The sequence below is a fragment of the Asparagus officinalis genome, chromosome 9 (assembly GCF_001876935.1).
Source record: "Asparagus officinalis chromosome 9, Aspof.V1, whole genome shotgun sequence".
Classification (NCBI taxonomy): domain Eukaryota; kingdom Viridiplantae; phylum Streptophyta; class Magnoliopsida; order Asparagales; family Asparagaceae; genus Asparagus; species Asparagus officinalis.
Genome location: NC_033802.1, coordinates 34,079,866 through 34,094,172, shown reverse-complemented (window position 1 = coordinate 34,094,172; position 14,307 = coordinate 34,079,866).

Sequence of the window (14,307 nt, the reverse complement as noted above, 5' to 3'; positions counted from 1 at the left end):
TATATCTCTTTGTTGTTCATATTACTTATCCTAGCTCATATACATTGTTGTATTTCATACTTGCTAGGATAACTTGTTAATAAGTTTTTAATTAGCATTAAATCGGATTAGATTAGCATAAGACCCTAATCACCCCCCTTTAAGGTCTAACAATTGGTATCAGAGCTTGGTGCTCTTTGATTTAAGGTCTAACCGCCTTGAGTTAAAGATCCAAATTATATTTTTGTTGCTAATCTAGTGAGTTTGGTGCTCTTTGATTTAAGGTCTAACCGCCTTGAGTTAAAGATCCAAATTATATTTTTGTGCTAATCTTGTTTTGATTGCATTTGTATCTTGCTTGCATATTTTTACAAATTATGGATATGAATGATGCATCTTGTTTAGGCTATGATTCTAGTGTTGCTCCTAGATTAGACAATTTCCCCTATAAAAAGATGTTTATTATGAACAAGCTTATGTTAGAATTTTTATTAAATGCATTTGATTCATTTATGTCTAACAAGCTTGATTCTTTTGATAGTGCTTACACCTTATGGAAATTTATTGAAGCACATCAAGGGGACTTGGAGGCGATCCAACAAGCTTTGGAGGATTCTTCTTCAAGTTCATGTGGAGCATCATGCACACGGCCACTAGGCGATAGCCCTAGTGAGGTTTGCGAGTTCGAAACAACTAATGATTTATCTAGTGATGAACTTGCGTGTGCTAGTGAAAAATTATTGCATGCCTTTAACAAATTGCAAAATGATTTCATTAATTTACAAAGCAAGCATGTAGAACTTATATCCGATCATGAGAAGCTAGCTTCCAATTTTGATATCATTTCCAAAGAAAATGTTGCTCTTAAAGAAAGTAATGATATGTTAAAATTGAAAATGAGAAATTATCATCATCCATTTCTAGCTTATCTCATGCTAAGATTGATGCCATGTTAGAAGTAGAGAACATAAAAAATAATACAGCTTCTTTTATAAATAACTATTTATGTTCTACTTCTAAAAATGCATATGTGCCTAAGAATGAAGACTTGAATCTTATGAACAAAAGTATTTCATCTTTAGATTCAACTTTGAAAACATGCATTAATAATCATAAGAAGCTTATGGATATGTGTGCTAAGTCTAAGAAGTCATCCACTCATTATGCACACATGTATAGCAAAACTTATAAGTGTTCTATATGCGGCCGTCAAGGTCATTTAGCTAAGTTTTGCTATGATGCACACAAACATAAGAATTCTAATGCTCCTTGTGCATCTCATATAGCTTCATCATCTTGTACACTTACAAATTCACATGCTCATTCTCACAAAGTTCATCATAAGCATGCTAGTGTGTTCAAGTGTAATTATTGTGGTCGTTTTGGCCATTTGGCAAAATTTTGCTATGATTTGAAAAAGACTTCACTTTTGCCAAATGATTTTAAAAGACCACAAAAGTTTAAATGTGATGTTTGTGGTAGAATTGGACATCTTGCTAAATTTTGTTTTGATTTGCAAAATGCTTCAAATTTGCAATTTGCTCCAAAAAGACCACCTTTGTTTAATAATGTTTCTCATTTGCAAAATAATTTTAAAAGAAAATCTTTAGTTGCAAATGATTCCCGTGCACGAGCTAATGGTCCACAAAAACAAATGGATCTCTTTCATTGCACAAATTGCAATCGGAAGGGTCATTTGAATGAATATTGTTTTGACCATGTTAGTGCACCATATGTGCCTAAGAGGGTTCATAACCCTAAGGCTTTGAGCTTTAATGATAGGGGTCATGTCCCTAAATCTTTTGGTACCAAGAGTTCTTGGGTACCAAAACAAATTTAAATTTTAAACCAAGAATTTTAGTATTCTTATTTATCCTTCTTTATCTTGGTTTTGAAAATTATACTTTGAAATCTTTTTATATGAAAACAATTTATAATTGATAAAATCTTTTGTTTTCATAATTATTTGTTTTGTTTTGATGAGAGGTTTGTACTTATATAACCCTCCGGATTTATTGGGTGTTTATTTCCAAATCATGTTTACCGGATGCTAAAATGTTTATATGGGTTGATACTAGCTCAAGAGCTAGATATAATTACCTCTCTTGATTTTTGAAAATCAATGATGATTTGGTTTTATGATTTAAACTTTGATTTATGATTTCAATTGGTTGATTTGTTTTCATTTGAAAACTTTTTACATGATTCTCATGTTTCTCTTCTTTTGATTTCATAAATCTATTTTATACATTGGCTTTTATGATATGAGACAATATGTTCATCTTGATATATTTATATATGTTCTCATTATCTCTTGAATGTGAGTGATTTTTGGCATATTATTTATGCTTGCTCACATGTTTGCCATGATCTTTTATTGCTTATATTTCATATGGCTTTTTGATAGGGGGAGCTATTCCCTATATCTGTTTTATACTCACCTATGCTTATTGATAGGGGGAGCCTTTGCTCTCTTATTCTTTTTGTCCCCTTTTTGATGTTGTCAAAGGGGGAGAAATATTGTGAGTATACACTTCCTTATTTATATGCATGTGAATTATATTTTATATATCCTTTTTGTAAATTGTTTGTCATCATTTTCAAATTAATTTACAAAGCAAGCATGTAGAACTTTATATCCGATCAATGAGAAGCTAGCTTCCATTTTGATATCATTTCCAAAGAAAATGTTGGCTCTTAAAGAAAGTAATGATATGCTTAAACATTTGGAAAATGAGAAAATATCATCATTCATTTCTAAAAGCCTTATCGTCATGCTAAGATTGATGGCGCCATGTTAGAAGTAGAGAATATAAAAAATAATACGCTTCTTTTTATAAATAACTATTTATGTTCTATTCCTTCTAAAAATGCATATGTGCCTAAAAAATAAAGATTTGAATGCTTATGAAAAATTAGTAAAATTCAATCTTTAGATTCATACTTTAAAAATATGGCATTAATAATCATAAGAAACTTATGGACTAAGTGTGTTATAGATCTTGTGGCAAACATAAACCATCCAGCACACTATGCACACTTTGTATAGCAAAGTTTACGAAGTGTTCAATTTGTGGTCGTAAAGGCCATTTATCTGTAAATTTGCTATGATGCACAAAAATCGCAAAATAAGTAATATCGAATGGCTTCTTGTGCATCTCATTAAGGCTTCTTCATGCACATACAACATGCAGCATACTCATCATGTTCATATAACATGCTCATGTGTTAAATGTGATTATTTGTGGTAGATTTTGGCCATTTGGCAAGAGTTTTGTTATGATTTAAAAAATTTATCAAATTTGCCAAATTTCTCAGTAGAAACACTTTGTTTTTAATGGACTGTTTCTCATTGGCAAAATAATTCTAAAAGAACAATAATTTATTTGCAAATGTTCCACGTGCACCTTTTAATGGTCAACATAAGCATAATGGCTTCTTTCCATTGTACATATTGCAATCGGAAGGCGTCATTTGAGTAATTATTGCTATGACCGATCCCGTGCAGCCATATATGTCGCAAAGAGGGTTCATAAACCGGCTAGGATTTGAGCTTTAATCATAGGGGTCATGTCCCTAAACAATCCGGGCAACAAGATGTTTGGTGAGCAAAATATTTTTATAACGCAAGAATTTTAGTGTTTTTATTTTTCTCTTTCTTGGTTTTGAAAATGCATTTTAAACTTTTATGAAAACAATTCCTTTATTGGGCTAAAATTCTTTTGTTTTCATGATCATTGGTTTTTGCTTTAATGAGAGTTTGTATTTATATAACCCTCCGGATTATTGGTGTTTATTCCCAATAATGTTTAACCGGATGCTAGAATGATTATATGGGTTGAAACAAGCTTAAGAGCTTGATAATAATTTGTTGCCTCTTTTAAAATCTTTTGTTAGATGAATTTGTTTTGATCGGTTGCTTGACATTCATTATAGTTTCACATTATATGATGATATTTATGTGTTTGTGGCTAATGGATTCATCATTCGTGGTTTATAGTATGTATTCCATATATGGTTTGATCAAATCTCACAAAGAAAATTCTCTGATTGATCAAGCATCGGCTTTTGGATTTTACACATTTTTGATTCTATAATTTCATTTGATTGAGTTTGTTTTCAATTTGAAAACTTTTTGCATGATTTTCCAATGTTATTCTCCTCAATTGTTTTTAATAATTCTAATTTTACATGTTTTTATTTTTTTGTGTTAATGAGACACTACTTCATAATTGACGTATTTATACATGGATCTTATTATCTTGCATGTAGTGAGTAAATTTTTAGCATTATTCTGTATGCTTGCTCACATATGTTTGCCATGATGCTTCATCGCATATGATCTATATGGATTTTTCTTAGGGGGAGCAATCCGTATATCCTTTCTACTATGTATACTCCGGCTATGGCTTGTTGATAGGGGGAGCCTTTTCTGGCTGCTAATTTTTTTGTCCCTTTTTTGAATGTGTCAAGGGGGAGAAATATTGTTGAGTATATTCTTTCTGTTTATATGCATGATAATTCTAATTTATAATACCTTATTTCTTTCATGGCATATATATCCTTTGTAAAATTGTTTGTCATCATCAAAAGGGGGAGATTGTTGCCTCTTTGTTTGATGTATGTTTAACAAACAATTTACTAGCTAATGTTGTTTGTCTAGTGGGTTTAACATTCTTATGTATCTGTCAGACAAACAACGTTGTTGGAGGATGGATGGAATAGCAGCTTCAACGATCATATGCGCAAAGGAGGTGGCGGAATGTCGTGAGGCCTTGCTATTCCCAAGTTCAAGATCGCAAGTTCAAGGCTTCATCCGCAACGTGTACCAAGTCAAGCTAATTGAAGAATCCAAGATTATCAAGCTTGGGTATATTTAGTATAGGTTTATATTATGTGTGTTAGATACTCTAAGCTCAATATCTTATACACACACATTTATTGGTTTCTTCGTATATATATATATAGTCATATATATATGTATAAGTTTTGGTTTCTATGCATATATATAGTTATATATATACATACATGTGTTTTGAGTTTTTATGATTATATATATGAAATTATATATTTCATATTTTCTATTGTGTTTTTGAAAACATTGCATAGAATATGCAATTTTGTGAAAATATTGTATTCTTAGTTTGTAGACTTTAATATCAGTTTATACATGTTTTACTAAGTCTATAAAAACATTTCACAAAGTTTCAAAAGTTGGTTTATGTCAAAACATCAAAATTCAAGTATCTCATATTTTCATGTTTTGGACTATTTTGTAAAATAATGATATTTTTCATTTGGGAAGTCCTTTCTGATAACCAGGCACTGTAGCATGTTTATTATCATGTCTACAATCATTCCCCAAAGTTTTACATTTTTTGGAATTTATTTGATATTTTTAAACAGTGTTTCAAAATCAGATATACAGCTTTCAAAACTGTTTTTCAGAAGTATCAGTATTCGGTCGACCGCACCGGTCGACCGAACCTGAGGTCAAAAGTTCACTGGGCCGACCGAGAGCTCCATCGGTCGACCGCACCGGTCGACCGACGATAGTCCAGAGCCATTCTTCGTGTTTTTGCTCTCTGTCGGTCGACCGACGAAATTTCCGGTCGACCGACTATATGACCGTTGCTTTTTTCAACGGCTATTTTCTGAGCGTTTGCTGGGGCTGTTTTGTCTTTTTGTTTGGGGTTTTTGTTGAGATCTTGAGTGGGTATAAATACCCAACTGCTGATCTCTTTTCATTGCATCAAGAATGTTTTAAAGAAGTTTATCTAAGAATGTTTTAAAAGAAGTTTTTAAACAAGGGTTTTAAAAAGGGTTTAAGCTTGTTTTAAGCTTGTTTAAGGGTTTGGTTTAAAGCAGTTTTAGCTTTCACAAGTGGAGGAGATTATCTTATTGTTTGGGCTTCAAATCTCCATCTCTCCATCTTGATCTTGAGAAGTTTTCTAAACTCAAACTCTAGCTTTACATTTATATACTTGTTTGATTATCATTGTTCTTAAGCTAGATTTTATATTTGAGTTTAGTTTGATTTTGATTTCACTCATTGGTACACACACCCACTTTGAGCTTATTGTATTTGCGTTCATAATATATTAGGGGTGTGAGAGTTGTAACATTGAGTGTGGGCTTTTATTGTGTTCTCATCCATATTAGAGAACAATTTATATTTGTTACATTGTGAGATTGTTAGGTTTTCGGTGAGCTAGAAACCGAGTGTGGTGTGAAAGTTTTCGGTGAACTAGAAAACCGATTGTGAGGAGTGACGTTGATCGGTGAGCGTTAAAAACCGATACTGTGAGGTGTAAACGTTGTCCGGGTGAACGTAGAAAACCCGGTTGTGATAGTGGAATTCTCCCCGGGAGTGGGGAGCGGAGACGTAGGACGGAAGGTCCGAACTCCGTGATCATATCGTGTGTTTGTGATTGCATTGGCGTTCTTATTCTTGTTTTCATATCTTATATCGCCTTTGTGTATTGCTCATCATATTACCCTATCACTTGTGTAGATTGTTTATTTTACCCTTGTGTTGTTTATATATCCTTGCATATATACATATTTATTATATAGGATATATCTCTTTGTTGTTCATATTACTTATCCTAGCTCATATACATTGTTGTATTTCATACTTGCTAGGATAACTTGTTAATAAGTTTTAATTGGCATTTAAATCGGATTAGATTAGCATAAGACCCTAATCACCCCCCTTTAAGGTCTAACAGTAACGTGTTCCCCATACAAAATTTTGGGTTTCTCCCTTTTAAAAAAAATTATTTATATACAGATTACACGAACACGTGAGAAAAGTTAAGAGTTCAGTGGGCTCTGTGAGATAAACGCAGTTCTAGGTAGGGCAGTTCAGAGGTGTAGCATTAACATGACAGGAATTTTGTTGTGATTTGAACAACTTTTGTGGACCTATCTTCCTGTTAGAGAGGATTGTAAGTTGACTGTCAGAGGTGTAGTGTTAACATGACATGAATTTTGTTGTGATTTGAACAACTTTGTGAACATATCATCCTATTGGAGAGTTATCTGTCAGAGATGTGGTGTTAACATGATAAGAATGACAGATTCGTTACTCTTAATCCAATGGATTTCAAGCAACCAACCCCCAGTCTAAGTGAGTTCAGTTTCCCTTTTAGACTCTGCTGGGGGGAGAAAAGGGGGTCTCATGATTCTCTATAGGTAATATTTCTTAAGAAATTTCTCGTTGATTGGCATCATGAGCCTATCACTTTTTTGATTAATGAGATGGTAGGCTCCATTTGAGTAGACTGACTCTACCACAAAGGGTCCTTCCTAGTTAGGATTGAACTTCCCTTTCGTTTTATGCGTCATGATCATAGGTCGTCTGATTGCTAAGACAAGATCGTCTTTCTTAAAGATCCTTTCTTTGACCTTTTTGTTGTAGGCTTTAGAGATCTGAGCTTGATATAACTTGATCTGTTGTTGAGCATGAAGTCACTTATCATCCAACGCTTCTAGTTCTTGAAGGCATAGTCGATGACAGTCCTCATCTGTCATCCCGGTCACAAGGACGACTCTCAGGGATGGGATCTTAAATTCTAATGGTAGTACAACCTCGCAGCCATACACCAAAGAGAAGGGAGTAGCTTTTGGCGGGGTCCCCACCGTTGTGCGGTAGGTCCATAGACATTCTCCGAGTCGTTCGTCCCAGTCGTGTCAGCTTTTGGAGACGAACTTCTTGAGAAGCTTCACAATTTTCTTGTTAAAAGCTTCCGTAAGGCTATTATCTAGCGGATAATATGTTGTTGACGCAATACTTTGGATTCTAAACTTATTGCAGAATCTCTAAAAACTATAGATGACAAATTGGGTTCTATTATCATGAACTAGTTACCTTGGTATGCTAAAGCGGTAGACGATATGGTGTTTGATGAACTTGACCACGCCCGATGCCTTGACTTCTTTCAAAGGAACTGCTTCTACCCATTTGAAAAAGTAATCGGTTATTGCCAAGATAAATCGATGACCTTTGGATGTTGGAGGGAAAATGGGTCCAACAATATTCATTCCCCACATCTCGAATGGACAAGATGGAGATGTTGGATGCAGATTCCCTGGTGCATGATGAATAAAATCACCGTAGACCTGGCATGCGTGACATCTTTTAGCATAATTGACGGCGTCGGCAATCATTTTAGGCCAGTAATAGCCGAGCCTACGGAATCGATCCCCTAGTTTAGCTCTGGGTTGATAAGCTCCACACATTCCGTCGTGAGCTTCTCTGAGAGCTTCTTATGCCTCTTTCCTGGAAAGGCTGCGAAGCAAAATTTCATTCTATGATTTTTGATACAAAGTTCGAGATACCACATTATAATAGAATCGAAGGGCCTTCCGTTTGATGACGGCCTCTCCTTTAGAATCATCGGTAGTATGCAGTGCAAAACATAGTTGATGAATGGGAATCACCAATCTCTTGGTTCAAGACCTGTGGAAGCTTCGCAAACAATCTCTGTTGTTGCTATTAGACCCTATAGGGGGGTGATTAGGGTCTTATGCTAATCTAATCTGATTAAATGCCAATTAAAATTAATTAACAAGTTATCCTAGTAAGTATGAGATACAACAAGATATGTAAGCTAGGATAAGTAATATGAACAAGAGATATATCCTAACAAAGAGATATAGGCAATGTATGTGCAAGGATATATAAACAACACAAGGGTAAACAATCTAAACAAGATAGTGGATGATATAGAAATGAGCAATGCACAATGGCGATATAAGATATGAACATAAATATGAATGAACGCCAAAGCACACTCAAACAAGCAATATGATCACGGAGTTCGGACCTTCCGTCCTACGTCTCCGCTCCCCACTCCCGGGGAGAAATCCACTAACACAATCCGGTTTGGAAGCCGGAACTTCTTCTACACACTCGGTTTTCTAGCTAACCGAAAACTCTACAACTCACACTCTTGCAATCACACTCTACACCCACTAAGTGTTGGACCTAGCCGTGTCTCCCTCAAGTGCTCGGTTACAACCTCTCCCTAGGCACGTCAACCGACGCCACTCCTCTTGGGACGATCCCCGACTCTCACCACACACTCCTCACTCGGTGTACAAGTGTATTACAAAGTGATTCTCACAATAAGCACAAATATGACAAATGATTGTTCTCAAAACAAGGTGAGAACTCAATTAAGCACAACTCTTAGTCACAAACCCACAACCCCAAATTATACTATGAATGTAAATACAATAAGCTCAAAAGGTTGTGTGTGAACAAAGAGATATAAATCAAAACTAAACTCAATGTAGTTCTAGCTTAATAACAATGATAATCAAATATATAAAAAAGCTAGAAATAGAGTTTAGAAAACTTCTCAATATATCAAGAGTGGAGGGAGAAGAGTTGGATGCCCAAACACCAATAGATGATCTCCTCAAGCTCTTGTAGAATTGAATCACAAAAACAAACTCTCAATTTGCTTAAAAGCTTTTTAAACACACTTAAACCAAACTAAAACCCTTGTTAAAAACTTTATTAAACTTGATTAAAAACTCTCTTAGTTAGCTTGAGAGTTGAAGACAATGGGGTATTTATACCCTCTGAACAAATGATCGGTCGACCGGTGCGGTCGACCGAAATCTGACATATGAAAAACATGTTTTGCTGATTTTAAAACACTGTTTAAAAATATCAAATAAATTCTAAAAAATGTAAAACTTTGGGGAATGATTGTAGACATGATAATAAACATGCTACAACGAGGAAAATAGTTCAAAACATGAAAATGTAAACACATGAGTTTGATGTTTTGACCTAAACCAACTTTTAAAACTTTACAAAATGATTTTATAGACTTAGTAAAACATGTATAAACTGATATTAAAGTCTACAAACTAAGAATACAATATTTTCACAAATACAATAGAAAATGAAACCTATGAGTATGTATATGAAAATATATTTGTTTCATATCTAAGTAGATAAACCAAATCACAATATGAAACATGTAATTTCATATTTATAAACATGAAAACTAAAACTTGTGTTGTATATATATGTGACTACATATATATACAAGGAAACCAATAAAATGTGTGTGTATAGATAATTGAGCTTAGAGTACTTAACACACATAATATAAATCCTAAACTACATTACCCAAGCAATCTTGATCTTCAATTAAGCTTGACTTGGTACACGTTGCGGATGAAGCTTGAACTTGATCTTTAACTTGAATTGTTGTATAGGCTTCAATCCGACATTCCGCCAACCTCCTTTGGATATCATCGTTGAAGGTTGTTTGTCTATAATACATAGGAATGCACAAACACTAGACAAACAACATTAGTAATAAATTATTTGTTAAACATCATCAAAACAAGAAGGCCAACAATCTCCCCCTTTTTGATGATGAAAAACAATTTACAAAAAGAAATATACTCATAATATTTCTCCCCCTTCTCCCCCTTTGACAACATCAAAAAGGGGACAAAAGAATAAGAGAGCGAAAGCTCCCCCTATCAATAAGCACGGGTGAGTATCAAACATAAAAAGATATAGGGATTGCTCCCCCTATCAAAATGCCATATAGAATATGTGAAATGAAGATCATGGCAAACATATGTGAGCAAGCATAGATGAAAAATATGCTAAACACCACTCACATACAAAAGGACAATGAGAACACATATAAATATGTTAATATGAAAGAAGTGTCTCATTAGCACAAAAAAATATAAAAACCATATAAAAGAATAGATTTATGAAATCAAAAGAAGAGGAACATGAGATTCATGTAAAAAGTTTTCAAATGAAAACAAATCAACCAATTAAAATCATAAATCAAAGTTTAAATCATGAAACCAAATCATCATTGATTTTCAAAAATCAAGAGAGGCAACTCTATCTAGCTCTTGAGCTAGTATTAACCCATATGAATATTTTAGCATCCGGTAAACATGATTTGGGAATAAACACCCAATAAACCCGGAGGGTTATATAAACGTAGTCCTCTCATGAAAGCAAATCAAATAATCATGAAAACAAAAGATTTTAACCAATAAAAGGAATTGTTTTCATAAAAGTTTAAAATATATTTTTCGAAACCAAGAAAAAGAAAAAATACTAAAATTGCATAAGCTTGATACACGTTGCGGATGAAGCTTGAACTTGATCTTTAACTTTGAATTGCATAAGCTTCACCGACATTCCGCCAACCTCCATTGGATTTCATCGTTGAAGCTCTATTCCATCCATCCTCCAACAACGTTGTTTGTCTACAATACATAGGAATGCACAAACACTAGACAAACAATATTAGTAATAAATTGTTTGTTAAACATCATCAAAACAAGAAGGCCAACAGTTGCCTCTTCTGAGCAGTCTCCTAGAGGGAACTTAGGGTGATACAAATCGCGACCTGCTATAAGTACCTTTGTTTCTACCTTCGGTGGCAATGCTAGTGGAGTTGCCAGTGAAGCTAAGGCGTTTGCATAGGCGTTACGGGATCATGGAACGTGTCCAATAAAGAAGCCCTCAAAATTTTAAGCTAACTTTAGCGTCGCAGAGTGGTATGGGACCAAATCCTCGTTATGAACTTCGTATTCTCCTCGGACTTGATTTACAATGAGTTGAGAATCACTGTAGGCTTCAAGGTATTGGATGTTGAGTTCCTCGGCCAGCTGCATTCCTAGTAGTAAAGCATTATACTCTGCTACATTATTGGTGCATGGCTCGATTAAGGAAAATCCTCTTGGGATCACCTGACCAGTTGGGGATACGATCACAACCCCCACACCGGCTGTGATTTCTCCATCAAGACTTGCTCTAGATGCACCATCGAAGAACAATTTCCATATTTGTTCGCGGTGAAAATCGTGTCTTTCTTAAATAACAGTTTTTTGAGTTACAAAGATCCGGTCTTTTTATAAGATCCGGTTACAATGAAAGCCAAAGAAAATAAAAAAAAGATTACAACTTTCTCCTTGTTTGTCGAACAAATCACGAGCTCCTGTTTTGTGGTCGCTCGCTTGTGTGGGTTCTTTGCCAACGCCGGGGTTAATCCGTGGACCACCGTGCGATCTAGATCCGGTCGGATCTACACGATTTGACGGGTATTATTTCACGAAGGAAATAATAGCCGGGGGGGATTAATTCACCAAGGAAATAATCGCCCTTAGTTCTCGGGATCAAAGGCCAAGCTTTGATCCGGAGTATGATCTCGTGTAGATCTCAGATCTGATCTCTCTCTCTCTCTCTCGAACTTCTGCCTTTTGTGACGTGGATGCTCGCCGAGAACTAGATCTGAATGTTCAAGTCCTCAAGTCTTCAAAACTCCAAGCTTAATTCTCAATTCGGCAGAGTTTCGGCTCTCCAAGTTCCAACCTTTGAACAAATGAACCACCCCTCCTATTTATAGCCTCTCTTCACTGTGCCCGGGCACAGAACTGGGCCGGCCACCTATAGGTGGCTCGGATCTTGGCCGAGCCCCCTAGGTGGCTCGGCTCTTAGGCCGGCCACCCATAGGTGGCTGCCAACGCGAGCCAACTATGGGTGGCTCGGCTTGCAGGAGCCACCTATAGGTGGCTCGGCCATCGAGCCACCTAGAGGTGGCTCGGTTTTGGCCGAGTCCCCTAGGTGTTGGGTTTTTTGTTGTTTTCCGTTTTCGGTTCTGTCCATGATCCAGTTCTGTGGTTGATTTATCCGGACTTGAATCGTTGACCTGATTTGGCAGTAAATCCGCTTCTTGATTTGGCAGTAAATCCATTTCTGAGTTCGAGTCCGAAACTGATCTTGATTCGATCGTGATTCGTCCGAGTCTGCCCTTGGTTGGATGACTCTTCAAACCCTTGGCTTGATTCCGCACGCGAGTGGATTTATTCCGTTGTTTGCATGTGGTTTATTAGCTTCGTAGCCTTGTTAATCCGCTTCGTCGCGTATCGCTTGGCTTGTCGGTTTATGCTGAGCTGTGCTAAGGGATCTATAAGCAATTTTATACGCCTACAGATACCCCCTCCAAAGTATTTCAGCCTCGTTCTTTTATAGAAGAGTCTGGGATACTTTGGATATGATTGTCCCAACCTTCACTTCAATCCTTCAGGCTATTCGGTGCTTTGTCGAATGTCTGTAAGGTTTTCGGTGCTGCATTTATTGTCTGACCATTGTCGGAATTTCGAATTTGAAGTCGATTCCTGATTTTATGATCTTTAGCTCATGTTTGTTGGTTCAACATAGAACTGACTCTCGAATGTTGACGTTGAGTCTTTATTTGCGACGTAATGTCCGGTGTAGTGTTGTTGAGTTATCCTTAAGAATATTTATAAAAATATTCTCCAGGAACTTCTCAACCAAAAATAGGGAACAGTTTATACTCATATACCTTATTGGAGTAATTTCTGTGCCCGAATGAGCTGAACCGGCTTGATAATGAGCCAAAAAAGGCAGTAATTCGGCTCAAAAAATCTTCTGATCCTTCCGAATATGTGGGAGAGGCAAGAATAAACCAAGGACTGAACCCTCGGTCGATTTGAAGTTGTTTCGATGCTCGATCCAGCTTCAATTTGAATTCTGGTTCAAACCAGGTCTGGTCCGGTTCAACTTGGTCTGGTCCGGTTCAACTAGGCTTGGTTCAACATTATAAAAAGGGGTCTTTTTCTCCTCATTAGGGCCAGCCCCCCTCTCTCCCTTATTTTTGGATTTCTCTTCCCTCGAGCATCCGTTCTCCCTCAAAACTTCATAGTTGCATTAGATCTAGTCTTCCTTTGGATCTTTGACTGAGAAATCCCTCAAAACTTCCATATTTAGAATTTCTCTCAGGCCCCTCGAGCGCGTGGTCTGAGCCTCTTTCAAGATTTTCAAGATTTGATTTTTGTCGGATCTTCGAGCTTTCCCTCAGGTAAATCTTCCACAATTTTAGCATGTTTCATGCTTAATTAAATTTCTGAACTTGCGAGGTCGTATGTGAGGGTTAGGATTAGGATTTGGCGCCTCGAGCTCATCTTTCAGAGGGGTAGAATAAAAAGGGGATTTTTTTCTAATCCCTTAATTTATTTTGCAGGTCACCATGTCTCGTATCGCGAAAGGTCAATCCTCTACCGCATCGGCTGATGGTGCGCCTCCCTCTTATGCTGGTGAGCTATTTTTTAGAAATTTACAAATTAGTCCATTTTTTCTTGGAAATTTACAAATTGGTCCTTTTCACCCCATTTTGTTCTCCTTGGCGAGGCAATCGGGAAGAGCCTTGATTCTCCTTGGCGAGGATCGACGCTTTAAAGATATGTTTTGCTTGGTCAAAACCATATCTCAAAATAAAGGGGGCGTTTTGACGCTGCATT